Source organism: Ornithorhynchus anatinus, chromosome X1 (assembly GCF_004115215.2).
Source record: "Ornithorhynchus anatinus isolate Pmale09 chromosome X1, mOrnAna1.pri.v4, whole genome shotgun sequence".
NCBI lineage: Eukaryota > Metazoa > Chordata > Mammalia > Monotremata > Ornithorhynchidae > Ornithorhynchus > Ornithorhynchus anatinus.
In genome coordinates, this window is record NC_041749.1 from 82,309,430 (window position 1) to 82,324,091 (window position 14,662).

The 14,662-nt window shown below is 42.9% G+C and overlaps 1 protein-coding gene across 2 annotated transcripts in view; it reads right to left on the minus strand.

Moving 5' to 3' along the window:
* SMPD3 (sphingomyelin phosphodiesterase 3) overlaps positions 1-14,662 on the minus strand; it is a 170,345-nt gene that overhangs the window by 92,162 nt on the left and 63,521 nt on the right. The gene's annotated exons all lie outside the window — the stretch shown is intronic.

The following is a 14,662-nucleotide window of genomic DNA, read 5'->3' on the forward strand; positions in this document are numbered from 1 at the left end:
GAAAGGCAACATCTGTATGGTCCTCTGGGCTTTACAATCACAGCTCTTCACTGCATCTGTTTCTCTGAAGCAAAACTGACACAGAGGCAGCAAGCCTATTCACATCAGCAGAGAACAGGAAGCAGTGGCCTGGACATACCAGCTGCAGGCATGAAGACAAAGTATAAACTCAGGACCTTTCCCTCTCTGCCATCACCAATGAAGCGAGTTAGAGGGGGAAAGATTTAATCCCTAAGTACACCGAGTACGCCCTGGGGTTTTCCTAAAGGTGAGAATTGAAACTTTCCCCTAGGCCCCCAATTCCCATTTCCTACAGGTGGCAGGGTCTACCTTGACACCAACCCCTTGGTCACATCCTTTCTCCGATCTGGCACTCCCTCCCACTTCATATACCTGACAGACCACTTCTCTCCCCTCTTCAAAGCCTTATAAAAATCATCTCCTGCAAGAGGCCTTCCTTTACTAAGCCCTCATTTCCTCTTTTCCTACTCCCTTCTTTATCATCTGTGCACTTGGCTCTGTACCCTTTAAGCCCTTGCTATTCACCCCACTCTCAGCCCCACAGCACTTATGTACATATCCCTAATTTATTTTAATGTCTGTCTCCTCCTCTAGAATGTAAACTTCTTGTTGGGCAGGGATCATGTCTACCAACTCTGTTGTACTCTCTCAAGTGCTTAGTACAAAGTGCTCAATAAATACCACTGATTGATTGATTAGAAAATCAGATCATGCTACATTGTCTTTCTTCGGTTCACGTGGCGAAGCATAACTGGGCCCAAGACACACCTTCTTCAAAAGCTTTACTCTAAAAGCAGCAGTTTCTCAGGTAGTGCTGGTCGAGCTTAGGCAATAAGAAACATCTCACTTCTCTCCCTGCACTTCTCTGCAGTGGAACTTGGGTCAAGGTCCTTTCCCTTCCCCAAGTTTTAGTTTGGTCATTTGTAAAGCCAGGATGACAAAAGTGCCTCCCCTCCTAGGTTGGGAAGGATCGATGATTAAATGATCGCTATTGTGAGGCAATTTACAAGAATTCATAATCTGCTCCAGGCACCCTCATTCTTCACTGTCGTCGGGTTGGTTATTAAAGAGATGTTATGGCAGAGAGAGGGAAGTGACTTGCAGCTGGTTCAGGTCGTCAGGGTTTGGTCAAAGGTAGAATTGAAGAGTTGGGGCATTCATTTATTCATTGTGGTACTTATTGAGCTCAGAATGAATGTTTGTTTCTGAGCAGGGCTAGTTCTTAGAAAAGTAGCTATAGACATTTCTGCATGTCGATAACATTGGAAACTAAGCAAAAAATATGGGAATTTGGTTTGGGGTTTCCTGTCCTTTGGTCAGTAAGAGGAGGCTAGTTTAAGCCTGTTTCGACAGAGCTTCGGCTGACTCCACTTGGACATTTTAGAAAAACAAAATCCTTCATAATTAGTTCTTAAATCCTCCCCTCCAACTGTGGAACAAACCCTAATCATTTTACTGAGAGAAAGCAGAGAGAGGGTGTGAAGAGTTACCCTTCTCTGCTCTGAAATGGCTCAGGCAGATGATTCCCTTTGCCAGATCCTAAGGGATGCCAGATGCCAGATGCTATACTCAACGTTCTGAAAAAAGGGCAGCTCAAAAGCTTTTTAATAATTAAAAAGAAAAGTGCAAAGACAAGTTTGAGGAAATGGTTGAGGGACAGCTGTGCAGCTGTGCTTCATGCAGCTGTTCCAAGTAGGTCTCCTAGCCAGGGTCAAGGTCGTGACAGTCTCCTAAGGGGGCTGGAAATCAAAATCTCCCCTCTTGCTTCTCCCCTGAGGTTGCCACCTCTTTCTGGGGACTATGATTTCCATTTGCTGGCCACAATAATGCCTACTATATGGTTAGCGACCATACTGTACTAAGCTCTTAGGAATGGATGTGTACAGGGTCGGTAGACATGTTCCCTGCCCACGACGAGCTTACAGTATAGAGGGGGAGATGGACGTTAATATAATTTATAAAGTCTATATAAACTCAGTTCTGGTCTAACACGTGTTTTCATTATATGATGTGGATGTCACAGATGGAAGAATTCTCTCTACAACACAATTCTGTTCTGGTATAACACAACCCACTAGTTGGAGCATGAAGTTTTGGTGTAGGAAGAAACTGCACACACTTGGTGTTGGTCAAGGAGTGAAGCTGCTATACTGCCCAATCCCAGCCTCAGAATTTACAGTACTGTATGGTATTTTGTGTTTCTTTGTGTTTTTGAAACTTGGCAGTATCTAATACAGTAAAACAGCAATGAATAACAAGGGAGGAAAGCATTCCGCTAGTGGTGGAAGTAGTAATATAGAGAGGGAGTGTGGTCTAGTGGAAAGTGCACAGGCCTTGGAGCCAGAGGCCCTGGGTTTTAATCCCAGATCCACCACTTGCCTGCCGTATGACCTTGGGCAAGTCCCTTCACTTCTCTGTGCCTTGGCTTCCTCATCTGTAAAATGGGGATTCGATCCCTGTTCTCCCTTCCTCCGTGAGTCCTTTGTGGGACAAGGACTGTGTCCCACTTGATTAACTCCTATTTCTCCCAATGCTTAATCCAGCACTTGGCACATAATAAGCACTTAACAGATACCATAATAATAATGATGATGATGATCAGGAATTTGTAGAGTAAAATGACAGCCATGGAGGTATCTTTGAGTCATCTAGCCTGTAACACATGAATTCTAAATCAACAGTTACTATAACTTGATTTTCCCATAGCATGAGGTTTTTCAAGAAGACAGCCACCACAGTATAGGAGAACTCAGGGTGCCGTATTAATATGCCCCCATTTGAAATCCTAGTCAATGGGAGTGCTCCTGAGGTTTGATGTTACACATGGAGCCTGGGTGATGGCAGCAATCAGGGCAGTCAACTCTCAAGAAATCCCCCACCCCCTACTAAGCCACAGAGTGAGCTGCCAGCCTTCCTGGATTTCACCCATCTATCCTCTTCCTACATTTTTCTCCCTTCCTTAATAACAATAATATTGATGGTATTTGTTAAGCGCTTACTATGCGCCAAGCACTGTTCTAAGCACTGGGATAGATACAAGGTAATCAGGTTGTCCCACGTGGGGCTCACAGTCTTCATCCCCATTTTACAGATGAGGTAACTGAGGCACAGAGAAGTGAAGTGACGTGCCCAAAGTCACACAGCTGGCAAGTGGCAGAGCCAGCATTAGAACCTTTGATCTCTGACTCCCAAGCCCTAAACTCTTTCCCCTAAGCCAACTAGTGTTGCCAGGCGGATAGACCACAAGCCTGAAAGTCAGAAGGACCTAAATTCTAATCCCAGCTCTGCCACTTGTCTGCTGTGTGACCTTGGGCAAGTCACTTCACTTCTCTGGGCCTCAGTTAACTCATCTGTAAAATGGGGATTAAGACTCTGAGCCCCATGTGGGGCAGGGACTGTGTCCAATCTGATTCCTGACGCATGATAAGTGCTTAACAAATGCCATTAAAAAACAAGAAACGAAAAAAATACCTCCTCTCTAAGCCTAATGCAGCAGTGATATTTTCCTCTATTTCCTAATCTGTGGAGTGGGAGAAGCAGTCCTTCCAGGTCAAAAAGCTAGTGATAACTTCTTTCTCTGCTGCCCTTAACCTTTCCCACCCAAAATAAATTCAGTAATGGTGACCTCCTGCATTTCATATTCCTTCCCCTCTATCCACCTAAAGGATTCTTCGGTTCTATTGGTGATAGTAATAATAATCATAATGGTATTTGTTAAGTACTTACTATGTGCCAGGCAGTATACTAAGCACTGAAGTGGATACAAGGTAATCAGATTGGACACAGTCCCTGTCCAATCTGGGAAGCAGCATGGCCTAGTTGAAAGAGTCGGGGCCTGGGAGTCAGAGGAGCTGGGTTCTAATCTCGCCTCTACCACTTGTCTGCTATATGACCTTGAGCAAGTTACTTAACTTCTCTGGGCCTGAATTTCTTCAACTGTACAATGGGGATACAATACCTGTTCTCCTTCCTACTGAGACTGTGAGCCCCACGTGGGACAAAGACTGTATCTGACCTCATTAACCTAGACCAGTGCTTGAGACATAGTATTTAACAAATACCATTATTATTGCTATAATTATTATCATTCACTGGTATTTATTCACAGAGCACCTGTGTGCAGAGAACTGTACTAAGCTCTTGGGAGAAAACAAAAGAGTCAGAAGACAAGATACCTGTCCTTGAGGTCTCACTGGGGAGACAGACACTAAAATAATTTACAGATAGGACGAAGAAGGGAAAGTAAATAGAAAGTAATGGAGTATGTACAAAAGTGCTAAGGACAGGATAAAGATAGGATAAAAGTGATAAAGAAGAGGGATTCTGGAAACTGTGACATTTGGATTTGACAGACTCTATGGGGAATTGCCTCTGCCAAGTAAGGGATTTCAGATTGTCTGGAGGGGATGCATATCCCAGTTGCAAGTCGGCAGTACATTCTCTCGGTTTTGACAGGAGATTAGCTGTATGAGAGTGATTTCTTTCCATCAGGACTCTTCTCTTTCTATTTCATTTAAAGCAAGTTTACTTGACTGTTAAATTCCCACCCTATAAGCCAGAGTAGCTCAAGGCAATTCTTTGCTTTCCTTCTTTTTACAAACTCTTCTCAGAAGCTGCTTGGGAGTGGTCAACCTAAAACATGGTGATTCTAGATTTGGAAGGGTGGGAAAGAGGGCTAAAGTGCCAAAAAGCAGAACAATTACCTCTTGAAAATTAAGAGGGTGTGAGAGCAAGTTGAAAACAGAGCTCCTGAGGAAGGAAAAGGCTGAACCCAAGAGAGAGTTCAGACTCATCTGATCTACATTTATTGAATTTCCTCATGAACCCAGCACTGATGTCCCTGCAGAAGATCACCTGCTCGTTTTCCTCTTAATCAAAGAAAGACAGGCAGTAGGAAAAGAAAAATCGTAAGTCATTAGTCCTTGCTGAGTAATAATAATAATTATGGTATTTGTTAAACACTTATTCTGAGGCAGGCACGGTACTAAGCACTGGGATAAATGCAAGATAATCAGATTGGACCCTGTCCATGTCCCACGTGAGGCTCCCAGTCTGAATCCTTATTTCACAGATGAGGTAACTGAAGCACAGAGAAGTGAAGTGACTTGCCCAAAGTCACACAGCAGACAAGTGGCTAAGCCGGGATTAGAACCCATGACCTTCTGACTCCCAGGCACATGCTCTATCTGCTACACAGTGCTGCTTCTCTACTGTTACCCAATTCTCCGGAATAGGATTGTACTCGTTAGAAAAGTAGGGATTACTACAGATATTTGTCTTGTTTTATGCTGTCGAATCATTTCCGACCCACAGCAACACCATGGACATATCTCTTCCAGAATGGCCCGCTCTCCAACTGCAATCGTTCTGGTAGTGTATCCATGCTGCCCAGCATGGGCGAGTTTTGACTTGCAGCAGAGATTGCCTTCCACTCACTAGCCACTGCCCAAGCTAGGAATGGAATGGGTATGGCTCTGCTTGACTCCCGTAGCCGAGATTGGTAGTATACTGGAAACTCTCCAGGTGTGACCCTGAGAGGGGATCACTATATTTACTTCACCCATACTGGAGATGGTTTTGAGACCCATCAGAAAGGACAGATGGAATGATTACTAGCTATTTTGACTCAAAGAGTTAGAGAAAAGCTAGAGAAGCAGTGTGGCCTAGTGGAAAGAGCATGGCCTAGGAGTCAGGGGACCTGGGTTCTAATCCCATTAGCCACTTGCCTGCTGGTTGACCTTGAACAAGTCTCTCAACTTCTCTGGGCTTCAGTTTCCTCATCTGTACGATGGGGATGAAATTCCTGTTCTCCGTCCCCCACTTAGACTGTGAGGCCCGTGTGGGACAGGAACTGGGTCTGACTTGATTATCTTATATGTATCCCAGTGCTCACTACAGCGCTTGGCACAAAGAAAGCACTTAACACATACCATTATCATCAGAGACACTGGGAGCCTCAGAGCACTTTTAGCAGAAGGACTAAGAAATGTGCTGGAACCAGATCTAGATTTTGCCCCCCTTTGAAGGGAGAGGAGATCCCCAAAAAACAAATCTGCTGTATTTGAGCATTGCCCAGTAGATGGATCCTCCTGAGTTTCATCTCTCTGCTTTATCTTTGATTCACTCAGGGTACCATAGCCTTCTGAGTAATTAATTCTCAAGAAGCAGCGTGGCGCAGTGGAAAGAGCACGGGCTTTGGAGTCAGGGCTCATGAGTTCGAATCCCAGCTCTGCCACTTGTCAGCTGTGTGACTGTGGGCAAGTCACTTAACTTCTCTGTGCCTCAGTTCCCTCATCTGTAAAATGGGGATTAAGACTGTGAGCCCCACGTGGGACAACCTGATTCCCCTGTGTTTACCCCAGCGCTTAGAACAGTGCTCTGCACATAGTAAGCGCTTAACAAATACCAACATTATTATTATTATTATTAATTAATTACAATTGCAAAGCCCCTTCTTTCTAAGGCCTCCAGTACTTCAATCCCCCTGCCTGGAGAAGAGGAGGCAGAAATCATGTTGCGGTCTCAGGAATATATTGAATGTTTGAAGTATTCTTATTCACTAAGCCATTTCTTTGCACTGAGCCCTACAAGTCTTTGGAAGAAATTTAAAGTCCTCTCATCAAGGGAAATAAGTGAAATAAGAGAGGGTCTAAGGAGCACTAAGCTATGTTTTAAACTGCTTCGGATACAGCTGCATTGCTTGGGAATGTGTTTACTAACTCTCTTGTATTGTACTCTCCCCAGTGCTTAGGACACTGTTCCGTGCATAGTAAGCGCTCACTCAATATCCTTGATTGATTGATTACTTTGGACAGGCTCCTTCTTCCTTATCCACATAGATCAGTTGATGACCATGCGGGTTCCACTAGAAGTTTGAGGTGGATGTGAGGATGATAAAGCACAGACTTTGTTCACAACCTTCAGTTAGAGGAGGCTTTGCAATTAACAGGTGTTTCTGATTTTTCCCTTGATTTCTATTCTTGGGCTCAGAAGGAATTTTGTTGATATCACTCAATCAATGATACTGATTGGGTGCTCATTGTGTGCAGAGTACTGTTCTCAGCATGGGAGAGTACAATATAACAGAGGTGGTAGACAGTTCCCTGACCACAAGGAGCTCTTCATGCTATGGTATTCAATGGTGATGTTGTGGGAACTTCACCCCAACTTGAACTATGGAATAAAAGGAAACCTTTGGTCTGTTTTTGCTTCAGCTGGAGTTAATGGCTGAGAGAAAGTAAAGAAAGGGGAGAAGGTATTGTTTTTTTCTTTTCCCCAGCTCCTGCTTATCATGAAAACACTGAAGCGAAAACAAAAAAAAGTAAAAGTCTACAGCGGCACTCTTTTCATTACAATTTTCTCTTTCCAGCACTCAAAACTATCTAGTTAAATAGGTTTTCAAGCAGCTTTAGAAACAGCAGGGGGAAGTCTCCTGGCATCTGTACTAGGGGGCCTCCAGAGGGAGGAAAGCAAAATTTCCAAAAAGGACTATTCTGCACTAGATGGTCTACACTTGAGTCTTCCGAAGCAAACATAAAAGCAAAACATCAAAATATGCTATTAAGCACCCCCCTTAACTACCAGCAAAGATGCTAATCTAAAAGGGGAAACAAGCTGTATAATTTAATGGTTGCACTGAATTTTTTGACTCCGTTAATGCCTAAACAAAGGAAGCTGTTTGTTAGACAACGAAATTAAAGCAAGAAACATTACCTCAAAATATAAAACAAATGAATTTTGGAACAGTCTCATGCTAAAACATAAATCTGTACACAGAACCCCACATTTATGGATTCAGTTCTAACAGAAGTGTCTGTGTGCGTATGACTGTGTAGGTGGTTAAGGTAATTTATGCTCTGAAATGAGACATCCCTTGTAATTTGCAATGGCTGAGAGGTGTGCTTTTGAACGGTACCACGCATCAGCAATCCATCAATCCTATCTAAATTGGCAGCAGTTTCTAATCAACCGACATGCCAACTAGTTGCTTATTATTGCTTTCAGAAACAGATGGCAGCTTTGAAAAAATTGCAGGATTTCTTAAAAATGTGCCAAAGCCCTTGCTTAGAAAACCCAATTCTTCAGAAATGGTTCAGTGCCAGGAGTCTTGCTGTCTGCAGTGCAAGTCGTAAAAGAAACCAACACACAATTCACTGTAATTTAGATTTTCAGTTAGAGATAAAGAAAGTATAAGAAGATGTAAAGCCGAAAAAAACCTATATGTCTTGTTCGTCTCTAGAAAGAGAGAATGTGAAGGTTGGAGTCCTACAGAAATTGCACCTTGACTAGTTACCTTCTACCTTTTTAAATTCCCTATGCCATTACTCCAAGATCATTTTTCTCCTCACTTTATGTCCTAAAATGTTGAGTGGTGTTGCTGTACCTTCATGAAGCTGTCTCATTTCACCCTAAAGTTGGTTTCACTTTACTACCATCCTATTTCCTGTTCATGTTCTATCACAAAATTCCTTGGGGGAGCCTCCTTTCTGACCTCTCAACCTCTTGTCTCTCCCCACTTCAGTCCATACTTCACTTTGCTGCCCGGATTATCTTTCTACAGAAATGTTCTGGGCATGTCACCCCCCTTCTCAAAAATCTCCAGTGGCTATCGACCTCCGTAACAAGCAAAAACTCTTCACTATTGGTTTCAAAGCTCTCCATCACTTTGACCCCTCTTACCTCACCTCCCTTCTCTCCTTCTCCATCCCAGTCCACACACTCCACTCCTCTGGTGCTAACCTGCTCAATGTGCCTTGCTCTCGCCTGTCCCGTCGTCGACCCCTGGCCCATGTCCTACCTCTGGCCTGGAATGTCCTCACTCCTCAGATCTGCCAAACAATCACACTTCCTCCCTTCAAAGCCCTACTGAAGGCTCACCTCCTCCAAGAGGCTTTCCCAGACTAAGCCCCCCTTTTCCTCAGCTCCCCCTCCCCTCCGCGTGACCGCGACTTGCTCTCTTTGCTCTACCCCCCAACAGCATTGTATATATGTGTACATACCTATAATTCTATTTATATTAATTCCTGTTTACTTGTTTTGATGTATATATACATATATCTATAATTCTATTTATTTATATTGATACCTGTTTATTTGTTTTGATGTCTCTCTCCCCCCTTCTAGACTGTAAGCCCGGTGTGGGCAAGGATTGTCTCTATGGCTGAATTGTACTTTCCAAGCGCTTAGTACAGTGCTCTGCACACAGTAAGCGCTCAATAAATACGACTGAATGACTACATGCATGCAGCAAACCAACTCTGAAATTCATCCAACCATATCTTATATCTTATCTCCTTCTAAAACACAGATCAAAGCTTATCATTAACACTGTACAGCACTTATGTACAAATCTATAAATTATTTATATTAACTTCTCTTTCCCCCTCTAGTCTGTAAAATCATTGTGGGCAGGGAAGGGTTCTACCGACTCCATTGCACTGTACTCTCCCAGGTGCTTTGTACAGTGCTCTGCACACAGTCAGCACTCAATAAAAATGATCGATTGATTAAATGACACTAAACTCACCTCGGGACAACTCTGATAGGTAGAGAATGTGAGGATCAATCAATCAATGATATATCAATGATACGTTCCCTGCCCGTGACTAGCTTATAGTCTAGAGAATATCCAAACCACTTCTGTACGGTGAATTGAAATGAAGTTACCAAAAGCCAAGGGGACAGAGGAAAGTCCTTAAAGGGGTGGCAAACCCAGCCTCAAATAAGAAAGCTGAACTACAACTGGGGAACACAGAGCAACTTGTAACATTACAATCCTAAAAGGAGAAGCTCTTCCCAAGCAGATTATTAAACCAAGAGAAGATCATTAAACCAAGACAAAAATGGAAAGAGTGCCAGGCCACTACAAACAGCAAATATGGCAGCACAACAAGGGGAACTCTTCGTATGTGCACTGTGGGCCTGGGTTTGTCATTCTCCCATAGTATCCTCTTTCAACACGTTCACATTTATAGATGAACTTTACTGCCAGTGGCAACATCTTTGAATACGAAGGGCAACTACATACATAAACACTTCCAATGGTGACCTAGTTCTTCCTGCAGAAAACAAAAATTCCCAACGATCGGCCGCTCCTTCTACCACGCAAACCTACACTTCACAAACAACTCTCCCAATTCTGACCCACTGCTAATGCCCTGCTCGTCAGTTTTGCCAGTTCACACCTTTCCTCCTTCAGGCCATGCCTGAAGACCCTGGGCAAGTCACTCAGCTTCTCTGTGCCTCAGTTCCCTCATCTGTAAAAAATAGTGATTAAGACTGTGAGCCATATGTGGGGCAGGGACTGTGTCCAGCTTATCTTGTAATAATAATGTTGGTATTTGTTAAGCGCTTACTATGTGCCGAGCACTGTTCTAAGCGCTGGGGTAGACATAGGGGAATCAGGTTGTCCCACGTGGGGCTCACAGTCTTAATCCCCATTTTACAGATGAGGGAACTGAGGCACAGAGAAGTTAAGTGACTTGCCCACAGTCACACAGCCGACAAGTGGCAGAGCTGGGATTCGAACTCATGAGCCCTGACTCCAAAGCCCATGGTCTTTCCACTGAGCCACGCTGCTTCTTGTATCTACCCCAGTGCTTAAAACAGTGTCTGGCAGATAGTAAGTGCTTAACAAATACCATAAGTATTCATTATTGTTATTATTATTAAAGAGTCACCTGGTCTTGAAGACATTCCCTGACTAGTCCTCCAATACATGCTGACGTTGTTGCTGCTGATCAATCAATCAATCCATTACTGCTATTTACTGAGCACTTACTGTGTACAGAGCGCTGTACTAAGTACTTGGGAGAATATAACTGAGTCGATAGACACGTTCCCTGCCCACAATAAGCTTACAGTCTACAGGGAGCTTACAGTCTAGATGCTGATGCTGATAAACATTCCTACACCCCCTAGTGGCATTAGGTTAAAGAAGTTGCTGGCCTTGGATTTTCTCATCTCTGTCCTCCCCCACCTAGTTGGGGAGTCAGTCTCTTGTGGGACAGGCACTGTCAAGTATTTTAATGTTGTATTCTCCCCAGTATTTTGCACATAGTAAGTACTCAATACCATAGCTAACTAATGAGAGGGAATGAAAAAAAGGAGACTAGGCAAATTACACTGGATGGAATGTACCTATGCCATACTTTCCTAAGCCTGCTCTATTCAAACATCATCTAGACCTGATGGACAAAATACGATGTCCACTCTGTCACTCGAGTTTATCATAATCAAAAATTTATTTACCTCATACGTTACCTCAAGGTCTTAAAATTGTAAAATGCAGTACACAGCGACACTACTGATGGAGTTTCCCATTAGGGATGGCAACTGAGTCTCAGTCCTAAGATTTCAGGATCGGGAACCTAGGTGGAGGAATGGAGTTTAGTTCTAGTGTTTCACGCCAGATCCACTTGTACACTCTCATCCCTGCCAGTCGTGGTTCCAGCGGAACACAGAGTCCACTGAGCAAGGTGATTGGCAGATGACACACCCCATCACCAAATGCATGTGGGTCTTTGCCCATGCCGGCCAGTTACAAGTGGAACTGAGACTAGAACCAGATTATTCATTCAATTCATTCAATTGTATTTATTGAGCACTTACTGTGTGCAGATTACTGGGCCAAGGACTCAAGACCACATCATAAAGCAGTGGTCAGGTTCAAAACTATGTCCCATGAAATATATGAAACTATATTAAACTGGGCTCTTTAAAAAAGAAACCCATAAAAAAATAAGAGCAACAAAACTATTTAAGCCATAATTAAAACCTCTCTGCAATCAACCAAGAAGGTTTTGGTCAGTGGGCAATCAACTCAAAGGTTTTGGGCCACTTGGCAATCAGTTAAAAAGGGTTTTGGAGACTCAGCAGGCACAAGTTATCATTTTTTTTTAAAAAAAAGAGCAAACATTGAGGGGGTTTGTAATCAGTTGTTCTTTTGGAATCAGCATTTTAGCAGGCCATGTTATAGCTGGGGTCTGAGGATAGTACCCAATGTACTCTTATATTTCTCAACAGACACAGCTAATGATGATCTGGCCATTTAGAGCTACAAAGCTCTCTGTCTTCTAAATTGTTCCCACATGTTCTGGGAAAGTAACCCAAGTCAATTCTTTAGCACCAGTGCTAGATTTTTAATAGAATTATTTAGGATTACGTAGCTTTAGCTCTACCACAGCCCAAGCCAGGCCTCTTGGCTGGGGTCTAAAAGTGTGGGCCTTGACAGATTTTAGGGTTGTATTTTTACACTACCAATAAATGGCAGAGTTGTTTGCAGCTTGTATTGTTAATTTAACTAATGTACTTTTCACTTATGTAGTTTAATTGCACCTGGGAATAATGAAGATTTATTTGTGTTTCTCACTCTTCACCTGGGTTTAGGCTTTTTTTTCCTTTTCTTTTGTTCCATGCCTATATACTGTGATGGAGGGCACTTGATGACTAAGGTGGCTAATATTATTTTATGTTTTCATTTCTGACATTTGTTGGGTACTTACTTGTGGTTTGTTAAAAATATTTTCTAAAAATTCAAATGCTCTTTCTTTGCATCCAGTTAATATTGAACAACTCAAGTCCACTTTTAAGTTAGCCTTGAAACACTTTCTTTCCTAGATTCCATTGGGTAACTTCCCCGTAGTTGGTAAAATAATGATTTTCAAATGTCGTTTTTTCATGAAAGATCTCCACTTTGATTGCAGAAACTCATGTTATTTATGTCAAATGCCTCAGATTTCTTCTAACCTAGGAGAGCTTCAACAAAAAAATAATGCAAACACATTTCCTGAGGCTGCCTTGATTTTTAATTCTACTTCGGCCCATCGTCTTATTCCTTCGGTCTCATCAATTTTAAGGGCCGTAAAACTTGTGCTGCTGCCTGCGAGTTTTCATCAAGTTAGTTTTTCTTTCAGAGAGAATTGGTCTCAAATGTTTATTGGATTTTCGTGATGCTCTTACATGAGAGCAGTTAGGTGCCTGCCATGCCTGGCTATAGGAGAGCAGCTCTTCTCTGAATGTGCATCATAGCGATGCATCCATTTATCCCTCATTATGTTATTGTAGCTTTGTAATAGTCTGACTTAGGAGGCACATTACATCTTTTCAAAACGGCAAACAATCTCCCTTGGACTTGATATTCTGCATTACCTACACACCCATTGCTTTATCATAAAGGCCCAAAACAACATTAGATTAATCACATCCCCATTCAGTTTAGAACATCTCTTCATCTGGTACTGTAAACTGCTGATCTTCTTTTGTAATGTGACACAGTATCTAGGTCGGTGCTCTGCACACATTAGCAATGCATTTTCTGAGACAGACCAATGGTTGGTAAAAACAGCCCAGTATTTCTAATGGTAGCAATAGGATGCTTGGGAGAATTGTGTGCTGTCTGTCCTACTGTGGGCCATCTAATATCCCTATCTTCCCTACCGACATGTTTAGCTTTCCCTCTACTAGCTCATTATGGACTTCTCAGCCATGAATTGAAGCAAACCCTCTTAAACATATTGATATCCCCCCCCCCAATTTCCCATAATAACAAATTCCCTATGCTTACTACCTGTTGCGGGAAGATGTTAATTTTTGTTTGAATCTCCCACTCTCAATCTTCAATAAGGGTCCCTGCTTCCTAGTGGTGTGGGATTTGGCAAACAGCAGTTCCATTTTCTCCCGGTCCACATCCTTCATCAATCAATAAATCAATTGTATTTATTGAGCATCTACCTGGAGAGTTTCCAGTACTCTACCAGTCTTGACTACGGGAGGGAGAGTCAAGCAGATGCATATCCATTCCATTCCTAGCATGAGCAGTGGCTAGTGAGTGGAAGGCAATCTGCTAAGAGTTAAAACTCACTTGTGCTGGGCAGCAGTGGCACGGGAGAGAGTGGAGGGTGGAGACTCGAGTTTACTGTACGGGAGGAGGCAATGGTAAGTCACTTCCATACTTTTACCAAGAAAAGTCTACAGATGCACTACAAGAACGATTGCAGAAGGAGGTGGGGTGTTCTGGGAGAGATGTGTCCATGGCTTTGCTACGTGTTGGAGACGACTCGACAGCATAAGACGAGAGTGGGTGCAGAGCACTGTACTGGGTGCTTGGGAGACTCCTACAGAATAGATTTCAATCAGCCTCAGTATTTCCACACAGCCGAACCTCAGTCCAAACTGCTGACCTACAATACGTGGATCAAGTGATTCCAGATATAAAGAGTCTACTCCAGAGCACTGCCACAATTTCAGCGCTTAGAATGGTGGTTGGCCCATAGTAAATGCTTAACAAATACCATAATTAATTAATTATTTCACTCCATTTTGGCCACTAGTTGAATTCCTCAGTACTTCATTAATTCTTATTACCACCACCAAGGAGAATGAGCCTGACTTAGGTGCAAATCAATACTTTGAGGGAAGTTCACCTATGAATACTGAGGGTAGTAACCCTGGCTGGAAGCTGGGGGATAAATTACATTATATTTCAAGAACCTTTCCAGCACACACCTGCCAAATAATGGTCCAAATCCTTTTTGGACACCAATGTCCCTTCCAACCCCCTTACTGCCTAATTGTATAATTCTGGCTTGGTAAACTGATGGCCCCTTTCTGGATCATTATTATTATTATGTTTGATATCTGT